Genomic DNA, 26,712 nt, shown 5'->3' on the forward strand with positions numbered 1-26,712 from the left:
GGTTCTCAAAGTATGGTTCCCCATGCCAGCAGTATTGGCATCACCTGGAAACCTGTTAAAAATGCTAACACTGGCCGGGTGTGGTGGCTCACACCTGTAATCTCAGCACTTTGGGGGGCCAAAGAGGGTGGATCACGAGGTCAGGAGTTCAAGACCAGCCTGACCAAGATGTTGAAACCCTGTCTCTATGAAAAATACAAAAAAAAAAAAAAAAATTAGCCAGGCACAGTGGCAGGCACCTGTAATCCCAGCTGCACAGGAGGCTGAGGCAAGAGAATCACTTGAACCCAGGGGGCAGAGGTTGCAGTGAGCCAAGACTGCACCACTGCACTCCTGCCTGGGTAACAGAGTGAGACTCCATCTCAAAAAAAAAAAAAAAAAGAAATGCTAACACTAGAGCCTCATGTCAGTCCTACTGAATGAGAAACTCTGAGAATGTGGCAGCCCAGCAATCTGTGTTTCAATAAGCCTCCCAGGTGATTCTGGTAGACACTAAAGTTTGAGAACCACTATTCTAGAGTTTTGTCTCTTCTCTCTGTAGCAAACATGTAGTTTTTATCACCCAGCATGTATTCCCAAATTCTATGTGATTCAAATAAGACTAACTACCTTACCAACCCCTACCACCTACCAAAGAGCTGAGGACTTAACCAAAACGTGGGCCCATAGAGTATACCGTCCTTTGATACTAGTGGTGGACTCCAGAATTAGCATATGACCCAACCTGGGCCACTCAGAGCCCTTGGCAAATCCTTGTTGGTCACAGTTATTGGGGAAGCCCCTTGTTTTCCACTGGAGTTACTAAACTGGAGGTTGACAATGGGTAAGAGAAACCAAGCACATGACTGAGCACTTTATAGCCATTATCTCAGATGCTGATTCTTCCTCCAGATAAGTTTTGAATAATAATGGAAAAGCCATGTTGATATGGTTTGGACTTGTGTCCCCACCCCCCACAAATCTCATGTTGAATTGTAATCTCCAGTGTTGAAGGATGGGACTGGTGGGAGGTGATTTGATCATGGGGGCAGACTTCCCCCTTGCTGTTCTCATCATAGTGAGTTTTCATGAGATCTGTTTGTTTAAAAGTGTGCAGCACCTCTCCCTTCTCTCTCGTCCTCCTTCTCCAACCATGTAAGACGTGCCTGCTTCCCCTTCATCCTCCACTATAATAAGTTTCCTGAGGCCTCCCCAGCCGTGCTTCCTGTACAGCCTGCAGAACCATGAGACAATTAAACCTCTTTTCTTTATAAATTACCCAATCTCAGGTGGTTCTTTCCAGCAAAGTGAGAATGGACTAATATGCATGTGTAATAGTAAATGGCTCATATTCTGTCACAAGATAAACCAGGCTCTCTAACTGGAGATAGAAAATTGGAACCTGAGATTATTAACATCTGTAACAAACACCGGTTAAAATGTTCATATAGAAGTTTGTGGGCAAACACAGTTTTTATCTCGTCTCCCTCCAAAAATAATAGCAGAATGACAGTAATCCTAGAATCTGCCAAAATTAAGAATGCCCCTATTCTCTGGGCAAAACCAATACTATTGACAGCAATGAAAATGAAATTGTAGGAAATTAAGACAGAGCTCTGTCAAAGATTGCCACTCTCCTTATAATACCCAATTAACTATTATGCCAAGTTCTCAGATATTGCTCACCCTGATGCCTACCATGTGCCCAAATGTGGGATTACTCAACTGTCTGAACATTCACTGGGTCCCAGAGGTGAAATAACTCATTCAACTATGGAGGGAGGCAAACAACCAAGCTTTTCACCCATGACTTACAGTCAAGCTTCTCTAATCATGACTTGGCAACCATTCTGACCCCCTTTCCTATTTCACACAGGACAGAAATTAAGAGCCTTTGGAGAAAGCCAATCACATATTCTTTTACCTGACTAGCGACTCCGAGGACAAATTTCTCTCTAATATTTTCTAGAAACATTATATCAAAAGAGCAGGCATGACTTCCTGCTTTAAGGTGGTAAATTAAAGACTCTATGTCCCCTTCTGTCAAATTAAAAAAAAAAAAAATTGTCCCAAAACGACAAGCATAAAAGAAACAAACATGAGCTTCTTCAAAGAAATCAGACCTGTGGTAAGCCTAACCACAATATGTGAAGATGGAAAGTGAACAAGAAGAGGTAAACAGTATTACAGAGTAGAGTGAGGTCAACTCTAAATGCTTAGAGGAATATACTGATTCACCCCACAGAATTCTGAAAAGGCTCGGGAAGTAAGAGCACTGGGTATCACAGAAAGTAGAATGAGGTAAGAATGGAAATTGTGCTCGCTTTGGCAGCACATATACTAAAATTGGAACCATACCGAAAAGGAAAAAATTAACAATAAAAATTAAAAGTCTATGGAAATAAACCCATACCCAGGATCCTTCTTCCACAGGAAACAGAAAGCACATTTTCTGCAGAAGGTGAACTAAACAAGAGACTCCAGATTAGGAGGACACATAGAAGAGCATGGGAATGGGGCAGGCATCTGAAAATACATGAAGAAAATGTCTTCATCCTGATAGTCAACCCAACAACCTCCTTCCCCACCCAGGTCCAGAATACATGCAACCATGCTCATGGTCCCCAGACAAGAGTGAAAAAAACCTCTAGAGAAAGATAACAACCTCAGGAGAAAAGACATACAACTACTGCTATTTGAGTCCCCAATAAAACAGCCAGTTATTCCCTAAGTGTCCTAAAGTAAAAGTAAAGCCCACCAGTTGACAAACTCAGGCCCCTGTCTCCAGGGACACACAGCTTACAATCAGCCTTTATTGTAAGACTATCAAATAGAGATTGATAACCAATAAAGCTAAGCCAGCTGTTCAAAAATCCAACTCACTTTCACAGTGCTCAATTTTTTTAATGATTCATCCTCAAACAAAAATTGATTACCAGAAATGTAAGGAAAGTCTGCAATAATAAAAGCCCCAAAAAAACAAGAGAACAAAACAAAATTACTCCAGAACAAAATGAGATCATTAAAAAGAAGAAAATTGGGGGTTGGGGGTAAATCTCTTCTCTCCAGGATGACCGGAAGGTCTCCAGGAACTAGAAGGAACTGACAGATTCAATAGTACATATGATTGAAAGCCAGGAAAATCTTGACAAATTGAAAGGCAACATAAATACATATGTGTGTTTTAGAAATGCACTAAGATCATTTTCCTTTGAGTAGCACAGCACATTGGACTCATAAAAAGACACTGAACTTATGTGATCTTAGTACTCTACAATGAATAATATTTACATATTTCAAACAAAGTATGTGTTAACTTTTAGAATCATGAGAAGTCATGAAAGACTTAAGTTATAGTTACAGACCAGTAGGCAAATATTATCAACTTTGACAGCGTAAGAATAAAGGTAGAGTGGATAGAGGTTGAGAGACTTAAGGCAGGGAGAAATAACAGTTATGATGAAGATAGCCGATGTCCTCATTTTATAAAATGTAGAATCAAGATGTTGAAAGTTGGTGGAACAAGAAATAGAAGTTAAGTATACTGTTTGAAGGTGCAGAGGTGACCAGCAGCAGAAATGAGAACAGCGATATAACTGGAAAGAGAATAGGAGAAAAGAAGTATCAATAATCAAAACCTTTACCATGGTGGTACATCAAAATCTGAATAGGATATAACCAAAAATAGGGATGTGATCACACAATCTAGAGATAAGGAGTTAACCATCAGAAAAAATAAAGGCAACAGTGACTCATATTAGAAAGTAGGGAGAATAATGGGAAGAGGGAGGCCTTCATACGCTTGTCTGTATATTTGACTTTTTATTTTTATCAAATTAACTATGCATGCTTAAAAGCTATTTCGAATGTTTCTGTCTCTTGCAAGGCTTAAAATAAATGATTTATTTTTAAATGTATAACAATATACTGTATCTTCATAACATACTTCTAACATCCCTCTCCCTCTAAGATCTCATTGCCTAGAAACTTCATCCTTATTTTTCTAGCAGCCCTGCAGTGAATTGAACCATATTAAAGAGTGTCTTTAAATTATCCCACCTTCATTTAAAATTGCACATAAATGTGTGTGGTGTATAATCGTTTTAAGTGAGAGGAGGGGAAAAGGAGAATGAGGAAGTATAATATAAAAAACCCAGATTGCTGAAAAGCCAAAAAGTTGAGGACTGACTTCTACACTTCTAGCTTGCTTCAATAGCCATGTGATAAATACAAAGAGCTCAACTATTCCATCATAAGCGCTATATAAATCCTAAAACTCTACCATGATATATTAGCCTTTAAAAGCCAGAAAAACATAGCTATTGCCAGTTAATCTTGAAACTGGGGGAAATTTACAGGAAATATGTTTCAGGAATATTAGAGGTCCCTAATTTTAGTGTCTTCATTAACTGAGTAACCCATTAGGCCCAATGTCTACTAATCTACATTATTTGTCAAACTTACATTTATTCCAATATAATAAATACAAACTGATTCCCCAACAGATAATCTATTCTAAATACTGACATCAAAACAATATAGTTTTCAGGAAGTTGGGCAAGAGAAGCAAAGAAAGAATAAGGGATGAATGATGGAGCCAATTTCTCAAGTTTAAAAAGAATTTGTCACCATCTTTCAAAAAGAAAAGAACCATTGATTGGGTTCCCAAATTATATTATGTGTTGATCAATTCAAGAATAGCCTAATACTGCTGAGAAAACCAAAGAATAACAGAATTTTGAATAATCTTTCATTGAAAGGCCAAAGTTAAACATCATATTCCTTAAGAGAACTAGCAACAGTAGACATATTAATAGTGCTAGGCACTGTTCCTAATATATCAGGACCACATTAAAACCACTGCTGAAGTCTAGAAATGGTCATAACAAATCTTTCAACCTTACAGCATAAAAGTCAGTTGATAATTTCTTTGTCTAACACCTAATAAAATTCATTCTTCCAAAATTGTGGAAAAGCTAAGCACAGTCCTCCCTTATTATAAAGTTTCCTGTTACAAGGTTGCATGGTTTACACATATGTTACACTTTATTATTGAAAAAAAAAGAGTCCTCCTTATAACACCCTCTTTGTTGTAATACTCAACATAGTTTGCCTCCAGGCTAGATATATAATGAAAGCAAAATGAATTCAGACAGATTTTTGAGGAAAAAAGCTAGTTTCTTTTTAGTATTCCTTCTAAAGTCTTTTTTCTTTCCTTGTAGCTTATCATCATCTCAACATTTTGTTCCTACTTAACATTTTCCTTTTCTTTTTAGATATTTCCCTTGGTAAATGAATGATAGATTGTTAAAAACAGTTTGTGCTACCTTGGAAACATGTACTTTTAATATAAAAATCCTGCCTTCCAAAACCTTATATAAATTTCATCTTTAGGACAATGAACTGCATAGGACTTAATCAACCAGCTGAAAAAAGCCATATGAAATCTTAATTTTCCACTCACACATTTTATGTTCACAGTCCCCTAAAATCATGAATATAACTTTCCAAATTAGACTTAGGATTACATCTCAGTTATTGTTTCCATATTAAATAGTATTGTCTTATTTTAGCAAAGATCTAGAAATGCTGATTTAAAATGTCCATACTCACAAATTTCAATAAAAGAAAATTTGATTTTAAAACCCAGCTAATTTTTAACTTAGGTAGAAACATAATTGAAATATTAATATAATGTAGGTGAACTTGTTCTGCTGCCAAGCTTAACCATTTCTGATATTCTAAGCAAGCCAGAAGTTACTTAAATTATGTACAATATGAAATATTGAAGATACAAATTTAATGTCTTTAAACATTAAGCATGCCTACCAATATTAGAACTCTATTCTCAATATTCTTGGGTGTCTTAAAATTTTGTAACAGTGAAAAAGATTGAGAATTTTTTAACAGTATAATTTAAAGATCATTCTAATAAAAGATACTTTTATTTTTGCATTGTCCACATAATTATATAAAGATCTTAATAGCTTTATGCATATTAGCCAAAAACTGAAACTACTCAAAAGTCCATCAAAAAAAAAAAACCTCCTTAAATTTTACGTATTTACTATATCCTATAATCTGAGTTGACATGCTAGTAGTCAACACAAGCGTTTGCTTTTCATATTAAGCACTAACATATATCATTATCTTGTGCTTTAGAATTTAAATCTCAAAGCAAATTTCCATGCAGAGACTGGAAAAGGGTGACTGAACCAACTTAATTTAAGAGAGACCTGGGGGAGGGAAGATTGTTCATTTCTCATGGGAATGTGTTTTGTAGATGAATTTTTGAAACTGCTGGAACCCTTTATATTGCAGTGCCACTTAGTAGTTTATGGTAGCGATTTTCCTTCTCAATTAAGTAGAATATTTAATTGCTTCATTATTCCACTGTTTAAAAGGGGACCATGGTAAAATATATAAATGGATCAAAAATGGTTGTCTAATCCTATCAAGACCACCACATTTAACCATCTTCTTGTCAAAGGCAGTGCTGACTACAGGCATTACCTTAAAGCTTTTCCAGTCTTGGCATTTAGCTACCATGAAAGAATTTTTTTTTTTTTCAAACAACACTAAGAAACTTAAAACATTCTTTTTAGTCTTTCCCTCTCTTAGCAATAGCAGGCAAGGAGGTATTTAACCAAATTTCGATAGTGTATGTATAACAGGAATCAGAACTTACCTTTTAGAAAAAGTAACAACTTTAAATGATCATGTAAAAAACAAATCTGCAGACTACTGGGAACTTTCTTTATAACCTTCCCCCAGGAACTAAGGGTTTTATACAACATAACGTACAGGAAAACACTATTTGAAAGTAACATTATTTTATAGGTCTTGGACCAGAGATTTTATAAACGAATGCCATATATATGAGAAAACCCAGCACAAGATGAGAGTCAATCCTATTATCCCCTTGATCTTCCGACTTCTCACTGTGGATCCATAAAGGATCTTAAAAACAAATGAGGGAAGTTCTCCAATATTATAAAACACCTACACTTTATGCCGAGGCAAGGAACAGGAGCCAGTACACCACAGAGATTCTTCTCTAACATTGCGCTCTAACATTTCAACCATATGTATGAGAAAATAGGGGCCATATGGTTCACTGGTGAGACAAGGGCTATCAAAACATTATCCGTTGATTCCCTGTGAGGAAAACAGCGTTAATCTTTTATTAGCACTAACACCCCACACAAAAAAGCAAAGCTGTGTTCTGGCTGTTCATTCACCCCAGCTGAGCATATCAGTTCACTCTCTGGATGGTAATCAAAGAAACCAGACAGCTTTGGGAAGCACAGCCTCTCAGCAACCGCATGTGGCCACTAATACATTTTCTTGGCAGATAAGAAAAAGGCTCCAGTTCAGACAATTAGAAGTTATTTGAAGGCTGAGGATCTGATTATCTAAGATTGTCTCAAGATGTAGCAAAATCTCCGAGTGGGGAGGATGCTTTTAAAAAAATTTTTTTTTATTAAAATTAAAAAGATGTGGCAAAAGGCGACTGAAATCCTTCAGTTCACTATTTTCTTTGGCAGGACTTTTATTCCAAAGAATTCATGAATTTTTATTTATGTGACAATATAATCCCATACAAGCTTCTAGAAGTCATTTTATGATTTTAAAAATATTCCACTATGTTCATATATATTATTGGTAAAAATCTGTTCACTTCCTTTACTAACAATTATAGTCCAAACATACTGAACCTTTTATACACAGTATTTTTTTTCTAACTCAGTCACAAATGTGGAACTACTGTGCTGTCAGACCTCTGGAATCTATACCATGCTGATATTATATCTAGACTCTGACATTAAATTTTCCTTGGTAAAATTCTTTTCTGAACTTCCTTTTGACTGAAAAAAAACAATCAAAGTAGAAAAATTGGAAGAGTTAAAGTAAAATGAATTTTCACAGGACACAGAAGATAAAAGTGTTAAAGAGGAAAAGAAGTGTCTTTTACACTAAATATTAGAGAATTTAAGTCATTTTTTTAAAACAAAAGCATTTTGATTTGTAAACATTATCACAAATACGCAATAGTTCTGAATACCACATTCCAAGCTGAAAAGTAGTAAGAGTAAGCTACAGAAACACAGTTGCAAATAGATAAGAAAGTGTATTTCTACTAGTTAACTTATATACACGCTGCATCACCATCATATTGAGAAATAATGTGAGTAAGGGTGAGCCCAGAAGGCCCTAAATGACTCACCTCCAATTTATCACTATGGGAGATAGTGACTACCATGACCCATGCCCTGTACTGGATATTTTAACACATTTGTTAAAGAGGGCAATAAAACTTAGAAGTTGACTAGAATGGTAGAACTGAGCTAACATGTGTTCTAAAAAATAACCCCGAAGTCTGAAGTAACAGCAGCCCTGCCCGATCACATGTCTATTTTGATTCAATCATTCAACAAATACTTATTTAGCACCCACTATGTGCCAAGGACTGTGAAATACACTAGATATGAAGTGAGGAACAAAAGACACAGTCCCTACACTCAGTAAGCTTACAGAAAAACCTCCCTCTCATTCCTTTCTTAGAGTACATAGACTTCTCTAACTAGCAAGGCAATTAAATAAGAGGTAATGTATTAGGAAGAACATGAGCTTTGGAATCAGACAGCTCAGGATTCAAATCACACAGCTATACCTGGATGTGTCTGGAGAAACACATTTATCTTCTCTGAGCTCCAGTGTCCCAGTCTGAAAAAAATGGTGATTAAGTTATCTCACTGGGATAAATGTAATACTGTAACATATAAAAGAGAATAAATACTAGCTCTCTCTCCGCATTGTCTCCTCTGTAAATAAATGTAAAAATTCCCGCTAGATAATCAAACTCCAGGAAACAGAAACATCAAAATTCTGCATGGGAGAGAAGTTTCTAAACTTGGAAGAAATAGAATAAATTGTACAAGAAAGGAATGATCTGACTATATTAAAACACTTACACAATTTAAAAGCCAAGAACAATCTGGAAAAAAAGATTCCCATCAAGTACAATGAAATTAATCTGTACTAAGTAAGTCTACCAGAATTATTCAAACAACTGAATTGTTGAATTCACAGGAATTTTTATGATGAATATTCGCTTTTCAAATCCAGCATTGGGATTAGTTTTAAGGACCCGTTCAAAAATGTAACTTGGTGGATTAAACAAATAAATAAATAAGTAAATTATAGAAAATAGCAAACATACACCAATGGCAATGAAACCAAAGAAAGGACGCAACTTCACACCACAATCTTTAAAACGTGGTGACCATAAAGCAGATGTTTCCAAGAATCTCCAGGGCTAGATTTGTTGCATTTTGTGAAGCTGCTAAGTCCAAACCCCACACAAGGAGGAGGAGGAGGCGGCTGTGAATAAACAAAATTGTGAACATTTCACTAAAACTCTCAAATTTATAGGAAGACAAATCCAGCGAGGGGGTGGGGGACGAGGGGAGTAGATAGCCCAGAGAAATGGAAATGCCCATAATACTTTAAGTTCTACTTCACCACATTTCTTCTGGTCATACAAGAAAAATACAGATTTTATCATTTTGGTATATTTTCCACAAAAAGAAAAAGCAGGAAAGGCCACAGACCATAAAAAATAGCAGCCAAGCTAAATAAATATCTCCAACAATTACGATGAGTAGGAGAAACAGAGGACAGGCGAGAGGAGGAATTGCCATGTGAAGCCTCACACACACCCACTGGGACCAGAAGAAAAGTGGGGTGGGGGGGTGGCAAATGGAAACAGCTTTTAATGAAATATAAACAGGGAAAGCAACAAGTGGGACTGACTCAAGGAACTCTGATGAGTAAGAGAGAAGATCCAAAATCTAAGAATATCTCTCAATCTTCCAAGGTAACAGGTTACAGACCAACCAGGCAGTGTGACAATAGTTCAAGATGCTTAGCAAAACCACAAAAGAGAGGGTTGAAGCCAAATCCTACAGTAAGGCTACCACGGACAACCCTTCTTTCTCCCCATATCTTCTCCACTGTCCCCCAGATAGGCAACAAGCAGAGACACTGCATGATATCCAGCCCTCAAAACAGTATGTCAGGAAGGAAAACAAACTCATCTCTGATTGGGTAGGAGAGAAGGTAAGAAAAATTCACCAGCACCATGAAAAACCAAACTGGCCCAGACAGAGTTGGCCAAGCTAAGCTTAAGCAAAGTAAAGAGACTGGCCTGGCAAATCCACAAACATACTACAAAAACAAAAAAGGCAGAGAGAGGGAGAGGGGAGGACAATATGCTCAAGACAGATGAAGAAAAACCGAACCAAGAATCAGAACAAAGCTCTCTAAAAACATTTCACACTACTGAGCAATTTAATAAGAATATGGGCCGGGTGCAGTGGCTCATGCCTGTAATCCCAACACTTTGGGAGGCAGAGGCAGGTGGATCACCAAGTCAGAAGTTCAAGACCAGCCTGGCCAAGACGGTGAAACCCCGTCTCTACTAAAAATACAAAAATTAGCTGGGCATGGTGGCAGGCGCCTGTAATCCCAGCTACTCAGGAGGCTGAGGCAGGAGAATTTCTTGAACCCAGGCAGCAGAGGTTGCAGTGAGCCGAGATCGCACCACTGCACTCCAGCCTGGGCAATAGAGTGAGATTCCGTATCAAAAAAAAAAAAAAAAAAAAAAAAATATATATATATACACACACACACACACACACACACACACACACATATGAATTAAACAAAACAAACACACAGTGACAAAGTGATATGGGCAGCTAAATAACTAAAACAACAAAATAAGGACCAAAATAAAATCCTAACAGATATAGATATAGATATAGATACATGAGATATCACATTATAACTCCCGGGCAGTTTGTTAACAAGTGAAAAATGGTTATGATATCATTTACCGAATCTTCAACAGTGGGTCATTTGACCAGTGAGTCACAGCAGCCCAAATCCACATAATATGGATAGGGTGTAAAAGGGATAGATCTAAAATGACTATAAGAGACTACCTGCTATGTTGTGAATGTCACCCAAAATTCATATGTTGAAACTTGATTCCCATTGTGGTGGTATTAAGAAATGTGGCCTTTCAGGAAGTGATTAAGCAATGAGAGACCCACCCTTATGAATGGATTAGTCCTTTGTAAAAGAATGGAGGGAAGTAGCTTAAGCCCTTTGCTCTTCTGCTCCTCTGTTTTTCCGCCATGTGACGACACCAAAGTGGTGCCATCCATAAGGAACAGCCCCTCACCACACACTGAACCTGCTGGCACCTTGATTTTGGATTTCCCAGCCTCCAGACCTGTGAGAAATAATTGTCTGTTCTTTATAAATTACCCAGCCTCAGGCATTTTGTAATAGTAACACAACTGGACTAAGACACTACTATATGTCAGGAAATCTCTGGTTTAATGGAACAAAAGTCATTTATAAGCATTATTCCAAGTACACAGACTGAAAAAGTAACCTGAAAAGCAAGTTAGAAAGAATAAGCAGAAGGCTTATGTGCAGTTCAAGAGGGCTTTCCCAAAATATAAGATGTGCACAGTTTTTATATTATTCTATATATTTTTTTGCCATCTTAAAGGAAAGACAAGTTTTAATTTCAAGTGCACAAATTACAGGTGAAATGTATCCATCACTAAATATTCAGGAATATCTTATAATACGCCACTTTTCCTATTTGCAGCTTGACCGAAGTCACACAGGTTTTTTTTCTGTCTTCTAGTAAATCTGTATGTTTTTAACTAATACAAAATCAGGACAAATATTTAATAAATTATTCAACTGACTTCAAGATATATGCATATAAAGTAACGGCTTTTCCATTTAACATTTATTGTCATGCCTTGCTTGCATCCCATTATATAGCACCAGACTTTACATGATAGACATACTTTTTCACTGGTTGGGCCCTGTAGGTGGCAAGATGGCTGAATTCCAGAAATTGTAAAATTACTCTAAAACTACTCTGGGTTAGCTCAAGTTGGAACACTCTGGATTATATTCTACTGTGCACATATATGTTTTCGGTGGTTGTGTTTGGGAGGTGGCGCTCAGTCATTTACTTTTTTTTTTTAATGGTTCATATGTTTTCAATATGCCTCTGTGAACAAGGTTACTTTTATAACAAAATATACACATCCTCATGGGAAGAATACTGAAAGTGAGGAAAAGATAAAGTAAAAATCCTGACTTACATTATTTCAAGTTTCAATCTCTTCTGTAAATAATTTGAGACATGCCCCCCAAATTTAAATATCTATGCATACCAAGCCTAAAATCATGACAAATGATTTTGCAAAGCATTCAATTAAATTCAATTACAAAAAAATCCTCAAAATAAAACAAACATTTCAAGCAATTCTTCCCACACAATGTAGCAGAATGAGGCTGCATTCATCCCAGGACACAGCGCATCCTTTAACTGCTTAGGCCCTGCCTTCTCCAATTCACATACATACCTGAGGGTACACCCTCAAATCACCACTGCTGGCCTCTCCTGTCAGTTCTAAAGCAGTACCACAGAGAGGTTCTAGGAGAGAAAGTGAGACCAAAAGCAAGGTGGATATTTATCGTTTTTTGGCCACCCAGCACCTATTTCACTCACTTTTGTTAATGCATTAGAACTAGGTTAAATGTGACCTCTTTATATATTGACCTCATGTTGTTTACTTCTTCAGTCAGACTGACCATTAACTCAAAGCCCATAGATACCAAACTCAAATTTTTGTATCAATTGCTTTAAACATAGCCCAAATAAGAATATTTTTAGTCATTTACAGAGTGCCTGTTTTACATACCCTGAAAAACTGCACCCAACATCCACTAGCTATAGGTAAACAAACCCTGAGCGTGTAAAAGACTATATATTGCTGCTGCCCTCCCCAATCTTGCTTCTGAGCAACCTGGACACCTAAGCCCCACTCTGAGTCCCCTCTCCCCAGAAAGCTCCCCTGTCCTCTGCCCCTTCTGGGTTGAGGCTGTCTCATTGTCTCTGGAAGGTCTCATGCTGTAAGGGACCTCCTCTTGCATGCAATCCTGTCAAAGCACCACCCAAAAAAAGCTCATTGTGTTCTACTGCCATCTGATAGCCATATCTTTTTTCTTGATCACCTCCAAAATCCTCAGATTCACCACAGTTAATTATTCACTGATATTCCTCTGGAAACCCACCCCTCTCCCTTCTCTACTCTTAGTCTTAGTGGTAAGAGGACTGACTCTACTTCCCACACCTGTGGCTCAGACTCAAGTTTAATCACATTCCTTTGGTGGCAGTGTTTGGTTCAGAAATGGCCCAACCAGAGCCTATGAGTTGGAAACAGACTTTTGTTGAGCCCTCTAGGAGGAAGACAGACCCTCTTTCACATGGACTAGAATGACAAGTAAAGATTTAAAGCTGCTATAGCCATCATGTAACCAGGAGGAAATAACCTATCAAGGAAATGGAAGCAGGAGATGAAAAGAGAGAAAACAGGTCTGATCACAAAGAAGGCTCAAGTGACATTAGCCAGTCAACTTCCTATTCTTGCTTAAGCCAACTGTCAGTTACAACCAAAGGAGTCTTCAGTTTTTCCAAAGACAAGGTTGGAAAGAGAACAGAAGCATATCTAAATCCACATGAAAAAGCAGAATTATGGCTTCTGCAGGAAATGGGAGGTTTGGGTTTTTCATGGTAACATTTAAGGCTTGAGTTGTATGTTGCCAGGTAAGCTCAAAATGTAAATACCCCCATGTAAAACAAAGCTCTATAATCAAGAACAGTAATTTTTCAAAATAGAGCAAAGAAGTTTAAAATGTTGATAAAGATAAAAATTAAACAGCCAGTCACAGCGGCTCACACCTGTAATCCCAGCACTTTGGGAGGCTGAGGCAGGCAGATTGGCTAAGCCCAAGAGTTCAAGACCAGCCTGGGCAACACAGTGAAACTCATTTCTATTATTTTTTTAATTTAAAAAAATTGAAGAAAGAACCAGATGATGGAGTAATGGTGATAATTTCTAATAAAGTGATTTCTTTTCCTTTTCTTTTTTTTCCAAAGGGTCTGACTTTTAATCTAATGAAGTATTAAATAGGCTCTTTTCCCATAAACCACATATTTATTATGAAAAGAAAGCAATTCAGTAGGGCTATAAGGCCGAAATTACATGATGAGAAACAATGTTTTAAATTATAGGCACATCATAATCTAAACAACATAATTTCAAAAATAAAAATGGGGCTGGGCACAATGGCTCATGCCTGTAATCCTAGCACTCTGGGAGGCTGAAGCAGGCAGATCACCTGAGCCCCAGGAGTACAAGACCAGCCTGGGCAATATGGCAAAACCCCGTAACTACAAAAAATACAAATAGCCAGGCATGGCAGCGCACACCTGTACTCCCAGCTACTCAGGAGGCTGAGGCAGGAAGACTACTTGAACTCGGGAAGCAGATACTGCAGTGAGCTGAGACTGCACCACTGCACTCTGGCCTGAGTGACAAAGTGAGACCCTGTCTCTAAAATAAAATTGAATTAAATTAAAAAGCAAAAATGTATTCAAGTTAAATTTTGTCAGCAAAATCCTATCTACGAAACGCATTTGGTTTATCAGATTAAGATTCCACCCTGTGTTCTCAAAGACTTCTCCCTCCTCAGAAAATATTTTTCCCTCTATCTATGGCCTTAATTGCACCTACCCTTCATGGCCAAACCCCTTTACAAAGCAGCTTTCCTTTGGGATTTCCATTTCTTCTCTATGGATTCCTCATTCCAGGGCAACATGACCAATGTTCCTACCTTCTGTTAAAATTATTCTCTCTAAAATCACCAATGACTTGCAAATGACCAAATCCAACATTTTCTTTCAATACTCCAGCTGCTATACCTCTGAACTCTTGAGTCCTTCAGTGCCTCTTGAATCTCTCCTTTCCCTCTCCTTCTATGACACCATACTCTTCTGTCTCTAAATTCATATTCCTTAATCTCTGTGCTAGTTCCTCTTTTTATCCCACCCTTAAATTTGTCATTCTCAACAAACACAGTCATAGTACTCTTGATGAGCACTACGCTCTTCTCCATTAAAGATCAGCTGGTATCCCAGAAGGAATTTGAATGGTTCAACCTTTGGGCAATGAAACCTAAAGACCATACTGAAGACCATAAAGTGGAAACTGGGAATTACTAATCTCTGAATTAAAGAAGGTAAAAGTGAAGGGCTATAATAAGAAAGGTAACAGCACTCTCTGCACTCTCATTTACTCCCCTTGACACACACACATACACACACACACACACACACACACTCTCTCTCTCTCTCTCTCTCTCTCTCTCTCTCTCTCTCTCTCATGCTCCTACAGGGAGCTGCTCTATCCCCAAGTCATCATTTTGTACAAATTCATCTCTACCATGATTTACCTCATTATATTATAGTTAACACTTCTTTATTACCCCTAGATTGTGAGCTACTTGACAACATAAACTGTCTTTTCTCTTTTCTTTCTTTTTCTTTTTCTTTTTTTAGGAAACAGAGTCTTACTCTGTTGCCCAGGCTGGAGTACAATGGTGCAATCTCGGCTCACTGCAACCTCCACTTCCCGGGTTGAAGTGATTCTCCTGTCTCAGCCTCCCAAGTAGCTGGGATTACAGGCACCTGCCACTGCACCTGGACGCCCAGCTAATTTTTGTATTTTTAGTAGAGATGGGGTTTCACCATGTTGGCCAGGCTGGTCTTGAACTCCTGACCTCAACTGTCTGCATGCCTCCCAAAGTGCTGGGATTACAGGTGTGAGCCACTATGCCAGCCTTTTCTTTATCTTTCTATTCCAGGAAAACTAACATAATGCCTGGGCACTCAGAATTCTTAGTAAATACATATCAAATGGATGGGTGGGATGGACAGATGGATGAAAAGAGATGATGTAAGGGAGGATCAGCACATCAGACTTGCTTCAGGCCCTGAAAATGCCCAAGCACCTACAACAAACCAACAATTCCTTCCCAGTATCCCTGTTACACACTTGAAAGATTCCTATATAAGGTTCATCATCTTTTCACAGCCCAACAAGGCAAATTTGGGATAACTGAGGACTATGGGTCAGTTACTACAGGGACTCTAAATCAGACTATGAGTGAAGGAAATTCTAGCTCAAATATCTTTTTTTTTTTTTTTGAGACGGAGTTTCGCTCTTGTTACCCAGGCTGGAGTGCAATGGCGCGATCTCGGCTCACCGCAACCTCCGCCTCCTGGGTTCAGGCAATTCTCCTGCCTCAGCCTCCTGAGTCGCTGGGATTACAGGCACGCGCCACCATGCCCAGCTAATTTTTTGTATTTTTAGTAGAGACGGGGTTTCACCATGTTGACCAGGATGGTCTCGATCTCTTGACCTCGTGATCCACCCGCCTCGGCCTCCCAAAGTGCTGGGATTACAGGCTTGAGCCACCGCGCCCGGCCCTAGCTCAAATATCTTAATATTACACAAACTATAAGAAGTGTCTTATTTTATTAAGTTGAGTATATGCAGCTGTTGACCTTAAAACAATAATATTTTTTCTTCACTCCACCACTGACTTTCTGTTAATCAATATTAATGCTGCCATTTTCCAAATACTATTTTGAAATGGCAAATTTGTGTCAACTAGGTAAAATATCATGTTAAAAACCATTGGAAATTTTAGTAACACAATGAAACAAAAGTAAGTGAAAATCTGGCAAAAATATCATTTTGTTCTTTTTGTCAAAATCAAGTTACCAAAACAAATAAATTCCACCAATATTACCAACATATCTTAAATCCATTAAAGTCTACCTTTTCCAAATTGATTTGGTATATTTCCAAACTGTAACTTGTTTGTCTATGCTTATTCCACTTACTAAATTTTGTGAGCATTAATTGTTAAGAGCATAAAAAAGATAAACTAATATTTTTATTAAAACCCAGAATCACATATTCCTTCAAAAAAGCAACATGTTTAAATTTTTAAAAACAACAAATATTTTTAACTTCAACCAAACTTCCCCTCTGCAAAAAATAAATAAATAAAAGCCCAATACAAGAAATTAATATTACACTTTTTGGAGGAACTTTAAACTTTTTTTGGACTTTTTTTTTTTTTTTAACAAACCAAAGCACCAACCAGAAAAATAAAACTGAAAAAGCAAACATATAACCCAGAAGTTACTCAAAAGATTTCCCATAATCTACGAAGAATCAAAGATATCCACTTAACTTTAGCCAAACCAAAAGACACTCCATTCTGTTAAGAAAGTTTTTTCTGAATTGGGGAGGAGGTAAATTCACTCACAGCCCAATCAAGGAGGCAGTTTACTGTAACTAACACCAGAAGGTTCCAGATGTAGAGAGGCTGGGTAAGAATCCTCCCTCTACCACTCACACCTACTTTTTCAACCTGGAAAGCTCTTAGAACACTGCCTGGTACAAAATAAGCATTTGCAGGCACAAGGCTGTATCACACCTCTAGATCACTGCAGCTTAGCATTACCTGGAATATTGTCGGAAATTTAGAATTTAAGGTCCAGTTCCAGACTTACAAGAGTCAAACTCTGCATTTTAATCATGATCCCCTTATAATTTAAATGCAACTTTAAAGTTTTTTTTTTAAAAAAAAAAAGTTAAAAGTTTGAGAAGCACAGCTAGAAAGCACTTTTATATTATATCCTATGTTATCTGTTATAATTAGCCGTCTTTTAAAAACTCACTCTGCTGTGCAACTTGAAAAAGTTACATTTACTTTTAATAAAAGGCAATGCATTATTATGAGATCAACATTCCTCCATTAGTGATTTCTTGTCATAGCTTTTTCCAAGGCAGCAGCAACTAAGACCAAAAGTTGTAGAGGACTGCCATCTAGTGTTGGTTCATTTTGATGCACATAAAAAATATTGTACCTGCCTTCTCCCATTGCCTTTCTATGCATTAAATAACACGTTTGTTTAAAACAGTGTTGAGTTTTAGTTTTCTTTAATTTCTTTATTGGAATATATACCTTTAATTACTTTATTGGAATATGTCCTATTTTGAGACATAACATGATTACCAAACTTAATAATTCTATAAGACGCCATATGAAATGGAGGAAAGTAGAAAACAAGGATTTTCAGGTTTGTTTTTTTAAAATAAGGTAACTCCAGGGAAGTTTTCCAATTAAAAGAATCACTCACTCACTCCTGGAAAGGTGCTCATTAAATACACATTAAAGACATAGGGCTTAGAAAAGGGAAACTTGAGAGCTGATGGGACTGTTGGAAAAAATCCCTTAGCGACTGACAAGCAACCACCTGAGCTTTTGTTTATTGTCACCGCAATGGGTGGGTCTTTCTCTGGCTTCCCTGAGCTCCTCACCTTCCCAACCCCAATGCAGGTAATGCTTTTCTCCGTTCCCTTTCCTCTCTCTCTCTTTCTCTCTGTGCAAACTGCTTGTAGGAATGGTAAAAATCACTACCCCTTGCAACATTTTAGTTAATGAGAAAAAGGATTTGTGAGGCTGGTCTTAAGCTATAGCGACCCTGGGAAACTTTCAGCTATAAATGTGTCTTTCTGTATTGTCATAAAGAGAGTACCTTAAGATTGAACGTAGGCTTAGGACTCATAAGCCGGCTGTTCAAGCCAGCCCAGCAAACTGCTAAGTTACAAACTTTGTTGCAGGTTCCTGAAAAAAACAAAAAAAAAAAAAAAACTGGATGAGGTTTTCCTCGTCTCGTTCTATGTCCTTGGGAGTTTGACTTTGTAAGTACATGGCAGTACTTTCTCTTGTTCTCAGCCATCTGGAGGAATGGAATTTTGGAGTTTATGTCAGAGCTAGCTCTAAAAATTATCTCAAGCCGTTAAAAGCCTTTGCAAGCTCAAAACTGACTGCTCTAGGCTCCTTCTGAGAAGGGTAATGAAAACGCTCCAATCCTGTAGCTTAGTAGCTAAGGCTTAATGGTTTCACCTGTGAGGTTATTTTTGTTAAAGTTTAAAAGCCAGAAATATTGTCTGTTTGGCCTGGCTAAAGTAGGGTAATAAGAGGTTTATAAATAATTTTTTTAAAGAGCAGTATAGTTAAAAGTCAGCTTACTTAAAACAGATATCCAAGGTATACGTACATTTAAAAGGCCTTTATGTTTTCTCTTCCTGGATTGCGTTTTTCTGGAAAAGAGGTACTTTTCTTCTCAGTCAACTGAATTGATTTTCTCCATTTTGTCTTCTTGCCACTCCTGATGCACAAAAGAGGACCTAAGATAATACCTAACAGCTTGGGACACCTTGGGAAAAACAGAGGAGGTGCTACAGACACCGTTTTGGGGGAAAAAAAAAAAAAGACTTCTGGGCCAGGAGCAGTGGCTCACACCTGTAATCCCAGCACTTTGGCAGGCCGAGGAAGGTGGATCACCTGAGGTCAGGAGTTTGCGACCAGCCAACCAACACAGTGAAACCCCATCTCTACTAAAAATACAAAATTAGCTGGGCGTGGTGGCGCACGCTTGTACCCCAGCTACTTGGGAGACTGAGGCAGGTGAATAGCCTGAACCTGGGAGGCAGAGGCTGCAGTGAGCCAAGATGGCGCTGTTGCACTCCAGCCTAGGCAACAAGAGCAAAACTCCGTATCAAAAAAAAAAAAAAAAAAGACTACTGTTTTCCTCGTGGAACCCCAAGAATTGAAAATAGATAGATCCCTCTCACATTTTTTACTTTTGGGGGTATTAGAAATTACCTCACACTGTAAGAGAGATTTGATCTGTAATAACTAGATAGGAAAAATACTTTTGGGGATAGCTAATGAAAGTTATGGAAAGATATTTAGCTCTTTGCACGTTTGCATCAAAGAAGCATGCTCTTGGCCACCTAGAAGGTATGGAAATGTCCCCAACCCCTACTGAGATATAAGACTCCCATGGGAGATGGGCAGATTCCCTCTTTTTTGGGATCCAGAATCTGGTATAAAAATAAGACCCTCAATTTTGGGGGACCTGTTTTGCCTTCCACCTATACTTGTTTATTAGGGCCTAGAAACAATGCTTTAAAGGGAAACTTAAACTGACAAATGAAAAATCTTACAACTACTGAATCTTCTTTCGTCTGTCTGCATATTTATATGCGTTGTGTGTGTGCGTGATGTTTATATATACATAAAAGTTCTGATTAATTGGTTTAAAAATAATAGGCACTTCAATCAAATGTTGTCAAAGTTAAGACTGTAATGCCTTTTAGTTCACGTGACTTAAGTAATGTTAGGGAAATAACATGACTTTAAGGATTATTAGTAAAATAAAGACATTTGGTCTAAATTAGGCAGGTCAGATATTAGATTTGATAAATGCTTTAAGGTCATAAACTGCTTCTTTGACTCTTGAAAATTGTTCAACTTAACTGCTTTAGAGCCATTTGATTTTAAGTAAGGTCTGGGGACATGTGGAGTTAGCCATGACCCCTAACTATGCATGAGTCAGATCTTATCTGCACTTCTGTCTGGTGCCCTCGGCTCCATACCTAGTACATAATTAAAATCATGTACTTACCAGGTTTTTCACCAAAAGTTTCTAAGAGCTAACAGTGTAACATGTAATTAAGACTACTATAAAAATGGTTTTATATCCAAGGTGTGTAAGAAAAAAAAAATGTGCTTTTGAAAAAAGATTATAAGGTATGGGAACATGGATTTTTTTCTTTTTGCCTAGTTTAGAGGCCTAAAGGATTGTTTTAAGTTAGATAGGAAAAAGCTGAAGGTTTGAACAAGTTGTGGAAGGTTAGTGAAAAATTAATTCTTGTAAAAGAAAAAAAAGGAAAGATATTTACTAAAGTTAAAGGTGTATTATTCTGTTTGTCCAAAAATCGAACATTGGAATAAAAGCACAACAGGTTTTTCTTAGAGCACTGATCTGCTCTTTAACAACAACAAAAAGTTGTAAAGGGTTATATACAAGCTTTATAAGAATCTTATCATCTAACTAATTAAAATTGAATAGATTTGTCTATAAGGTTTTAAGAATTGGGTTTGACATCAATAGTGTACTAATGCAAAGGTGAAAACAGGCTTTCTCTCTCAAACAGGGTTTTCAAGTTATATTAAAAATAATAAAAGATTTGCTTGGGCGTAGTGGCATATGCCTATAATCCCAGCACTTTGGAAGGCCAAGGTGGGCAGATCACTTGAAGTCAGGAGTTCCAGACCAGCCTGGCCAACATGGTAAAACCTCATCTCTACTAAAAATACAAAAAATTAGCCAGGCATGGCAGCGCATGCCTGTAGTCCCAGATGCTTGGGAGAATGAGGCACGAGATTCACTTGAATCTAGGAGGCAGAGGTTGCAGTGAGCTGAGATCCTGCCACTACACTCCAGCCTGGAAATATATATATGTATTGTATGTATCTATTTGGTCTCAAACCAAATATATATATATTTCAAAACAAATATAAATAATGGAAGATTTTTGTCTTTTAAATAAACTATAGGAAACAGAAGGAAAAGGAAAGAAACAGATATTTGGAAAACTAAGTCTTCCCTCTTAATGAGTTTTTGCCTTTTTAAACATTTTTTGAGTTATTGTTTTGGCTAAGTAAATGACTTATGGTAACCCAGGATTCTATTTTGTAATATCGTGTTTTAAACCTTTGCTATTTGAAAAACTTTCCAAAATCAAATGACAAATTATGCCTTCTTGTGAACTAATTAATATTTTAGATATTAGGTCCCCTAAAGTCCAAGAATGATATATTTGGCTTAATTAGTATCAAAATCATACAGGAAGCATTGTCAAATATAAAATGGTGTTTGGCTTTCTTTGGGCTGTATTTGTATAAATGTTACTGGAAAATTATAAATGTATTTGCATAAATGTTACTGGGAAATTATAAAAAATTATGGGAAACTCCTATAAGTCTAATATAACTTAGCGTACATTATCAGCAATAATTATAACTGTTATGTAAAATTGTTATACGCCACAGAGGTAACCAAAAGTCCTAGTCAATTGTAGCTTTAATAGTGGCTGTCCTAAGCTTTTTTGTCATCCACAGAAAACTGTTGTCTTGTTTTGATTCTCTTCAAAAGGTGGTTTGTAATCAGCTATAAGACTTTGACAGGTGCTCCTGAATGCAGGTTTCTGATAACTTTGGAGACTGTGACATAAGAATAGAGGAAAAATTTTCAGAACTCTCATGAAGAGCTGAAAAGTTCATATGGAGGACTAAGCTCTGATTTTTTATCTTGCCCAAATTCCTATCTAAGGGATCTGGAGGGTCATGCCCTACAAACCATAAATTCTCATCAGATGAGTTTTATTTAACCATATATATAATGATCTACTTTCCAATCTGACTCTGGCATAACATTATGAGACAACGACACAACTTAAAATATTTAACCCCAAAACATGTTTCTCTGCCATATCTAGAAATGGCCCTGCAAAGCCATCCTTTTGTGGGAGAAAATCTGCATCTGTAAACAATCTTTATTAACATAGCTAGATCTTTTTCTTCCAAGACCTCCCAATCCTGAAGAGATTAACTAAAAGTCTAGCACCTTTTAAAGATCTGAATAGGAAACACTTGTCATCTATTGTCTCTAAGGGCAGCCACTGTAAGACTTCAAAAGAACCTTGGTCTCCACAGTCTTTTGTCTTAACCTGAATGTTTCCTTTCTATGGATCCCAGGTCTTTAAACAAACTCAACCAATTGTCAACCAGAAAATGTTTAAATTTACCTATAATCTGGAAGTCCTCACTTTGAGTTGTCCCAGCTTTCTGAACCAAACCAATGTAATTCTTAAATGTATTTGATTGATGTCTCATGCCTCGCTAAAATATATAAAACCAAGGTGTACCCCAACTACCTTGGGCACATGTTCTCAGGGCCTTCTGAGGGCTGTGTCATGGGCCATGGTCACTCATATTTGGCTCAGAATAAATCTCTTAAAATATTTTACAGCCGGGCGCGGTGGCTCAAGCCTGTAATCCCAGCACTGTGGGAGGCCGAGGCGGGTGGATCACGAGGTCAAGAGATCGAGACCATCCTGGTCAACATGGTGAAACCCCGTCTCTACTAAAAATACAAAAAAAATCAGCTGGGCATGGTGGCGCGTGCCTGTAATCCCAGCTACTCAGGAGGCTGGGGCAGGAGAATTGCCTGAACCCAGGAGGCGGAGGTTGCGGTGAGCCGAGATCGCGCCATTGCACTCCAGCCTGGGTAACAAGAGCGAAACTCCGTCTCAAAAAAAAAAAAAAAAATATTTTACAGAGTTTGACTATTTTTGTCAATAATATCAAGCAGAACAAGAGTTAACTGCATGGACTGAACTAATAGATGACTGAAGTAATCTTTTTTTGCTTAAAATGTTTCTGACCCTTTGTTTTGTTTTTCAGAGACAATAAAACTTTTAAACTATTTACAGCTTTTAATCATTGAGTAAAGTATACTCCTGTGAATAAAATTTGAAACATATTTGTTCTCTCTACCTGATTTCTCTAGAATTTGGAAACTATGAGTATTACTGACTTATGGCAATACAGTTATTTGAATAGGTGCAAAAAGAATCTGTTTTCTTTTTCAACAGAATGCAATTGGAGGACTGGTTATTTTACCAAGGCTTTGATGGGAATGCTGTGCTTTCCTTTAAGGAATCAAATTTAACTTATAGAGCCAATAAAAGCCCCTTGGGGAAACTGGCCTGATACCTTGTCTACACAGTCCCTGCACAAGGTTCCTAACCTGTGGCAAGTAAAGCATGTCACCTAGGAGCCCCAAGTTATTTTGGGACCTCAAGAGGAGAGGAATGTACCCAACTCATAGGTATTTAATGGTACAAACCCACGTCTGGACTTAGCACTCAAAAAAAGTCTTATCTCAGATTTCTTTTATGGAACAAAGTTCTATCAAAGCCAATTTTAAAAGCCTATGTGAAAAATAATTATTTTTGCTGCATTTTATACAGATAATCAGGCCACATATAAGACTAAAGCCTATTTTGCAAACAAATCATTCCTACTATAATTTGTCTTTAGTAAAAATGGAAAATTGGAGATTATGTTTCAAGAACTATGGTGTACCCATTATTAGATTCTAGTCTCATCAGTTGTTTTTCAGGTTTTTTTCTGCAATTTAGACTACCCCTGCTTATTCCTTTGACCCAATCAGTGATCTCTAACTGCAGCTCAGATAAAACAAGAGGGATGGGTAACATAAAAATCTGGATCAATATTCTAATTCTGAGCATATAATGGAATTGGCTAGCAACCCCATATCAGCTTGGTTCCAACAGTTATCCAGGTCAGAAAGAGCCTTCTTATTTAGTTTCCTTAGAATAATCTTGCTTACTTTGCTTTACTATTGTAGAATATATTGCTGTTGTACTCTTCATGTAGGAATCCAGGATAAATTTACTCAATGTTTTCTTAAACTGAACACTTATTAATCTTCCAGATACCACCTTTCGATAGCAGCAGGAGGTAGACAAATCCTAGGTAGACAGGGGTGAGTCCCCAGTAAAATCTGATCTTCAAGCCAAAGACAGCTTAAAGCCAAACTACAAGTCTCAGATAAATCCATGAACTGGATTGAGAACCTCTTTTCCTGTATTGATGCTCTTTCCTCTGATTGATCACCACCCTTCACCTGTTTTACATATACCTACCCTTCTCTAATTGATTTTTGCACTGTTATGCCCATCTTAGAATGGTGTCTTTGTTTTAGCCTTTTTTGGATGCTCACAAACCAATCAGCACACACTTCCCTATTCTGAACTCATAAAAGTCCCGGGCCCAGCCATACTGGGGAGAGAACATCTGACTTTAGGTGGGGAATCACTCTCGAATCCCCTCTCTACTGAGAGCTGTTTCATCACTCAATAAAACTCTTGTTCTCCCTCCTCACCCAATGGTTGTCAGGGTAATCTCATTCTTCTTGGAAGCAGGATAAGAACTCAGGCCCCCGCCAAACATGGGAATGAAGAAGACAGTAACACCGTAGCCCTCTGCCCCCTGCCCCAGTTGGTGCCCAGCAGCTACCCATACAACAGGAAGCAGTGGCAGGTCTAGGCCAGCCCCGGAGTAGTGGGCCAGAGCAGGGCAATAGGTTGACAGAGCTGTTAACACGTCCCTGTTTGTTGAGCTGCAGACAGCAGGACTAAAAGAGTTGTTAGCACACTGTAACACCCACTCTGGGGCTTTGGGGTTGCAGGCATCCCCATTTGGGCACCCCCACATTCCCCTCGTCTGGACACCAGAGTCCACTGCGGAAGTCGCCTGGAACATATATGATCCAACCACCAGCCCCACACAGAGCCCGCTCCTGTGCCAGTACTTGGAGTGGCCAGCCAGACCCTGTACTCATTTGCTCACACACCCCCTCCTTCCAAGGACTAAGCACACAGTCATGGTGGCCGCAGGATCTGTGCCAGAGTGCAAGCCAAGCACAGTCCAGTGAGCCAAGTGGATTGGGTGCCTCCTGCAGTGAACCTGGGCCTGTGCAAGACCTAAGCAGGGCATCACTGGCTATGGAGATCTCTGGTTGGCAAAGCAGCACTGAAAAAAAAACTGCATCATTTTTGTCAAAGTTATAAATGGCCTTTACCATACTGACCCTTTCTAACTGAGCTCCTCTTTATCCTGGATACAAGAGACCCTAAGAGTTAGGCAGGAATATCATCGTCCCTATTCAGCCTGAAGATGTTAAGAAGATGGATCTTTGTCCCTCTACAATCCTTAGGATTAAGGGTTCCCTTGTAAAAGGGAGGAGGGAAATATGTCAGAGGTGTTTGAATCAGAGCAACTCCATCTTGAATAGGGACTGGGTAAAATGAGGCTAAGACTACTAGGCTGCATTCTCAGGAGGTTAGGCATTCTAAGTCACAGGATGAGATAGGAGGTTGCTACAAGACACAGGTCACAAAAACCTTACTAATAAAACAGCATGCGATAAAGAAGCTGGCCAAAACCCACTAAAACCAAGGTAGTGACAAAAGTGACTTCTCGTCATTCTCACTGCTCCTGTGCTAATTATAATGCATCAGCATGCTAAAAGACATTCCCACCAGTGCCAAGACAGTTTACAAAGGCCATAACAACATCAGAAAGTTACCCTGTATGGTCTAAAAAGGGGAGGAACCTTCAGTTCCGGGAACTGCCCACGCATTTCCTGGAAAACTCATAAACAATCCACCCCTTGTGTAATAAATAATCAAGAAATAACCATAGAATAGCCAACAAGCAGCCCTCAAGGCTGCTCTGCCTATGGAATAGCCATTCTCTTATTCCTTTACTTTCTTAATAAACTTGCTTTCACTTTATGGACTCACCCTGAATTCTTTTTTGTGTGAGATCCAAGAACCATCTCTTACGGTCTGGATCAGGACTGCTTTGCGGTAACATCTTCATAATAATCCACTGAATCAATGCATCAAAACATACTTAGTCATTCTCCTCTAACACTCATTAGAGTGATATATCATTCTAAGACAGAAATAGGAAGATCACTTCTAATTTAGATCACTATATTAGATATAAATTAGATTGAAATTCGATCACTTCTAATTTATATATATTACAAATAAACATATACACACACAAGAAAGGAAGAGAGGACAGAAAGAGGGAGGAAATAAATATATGGCAACTTAATACGACTTTTGTATATTTCGGATCATTTCTAAATATACTTTCCCATAGTCATATTATAGCATTTTAGAACATTTCCAAAGATCTTAATAGTGTTGACAAAAGAGTCAAACACTGTAAAATATTTCAAAAGATTTATTCTAA

At 38.0% G+C, this 26,712-nt stretch overlaps 1 protein-coding gene across 8 annotated transcripts in view; it reads right to left on the reverse strand.

Annotated features, from left to right (window-relative positions):
• BBS9 (Bardet-Biedl syndrome 9) overlaps nt 1-26,712 on the reverse strand; it is a 456,994-nt gene that overhangs the window by 386,420 nt on the left and 43,862 nt on the right. The window lies entirely within an intron of this gene.

The sequence above is a fragment of the Sapajus apella genome, unplaced genomic scaffold, assembly GCF_009761245.1.
Source record: "Sapajus apella isolate SASKATOON/1434 unplaced genomic scaffold, GSC_monkey_1.0 scaffold19, whole genome shotgun sequence".
Taxonomy (NCBI): domain Eukaryota; kingdom Metazoa; phylum Chordata; class Mammalia; order Primates; family Cebidae; genus Sapajus; species Sapajus apella.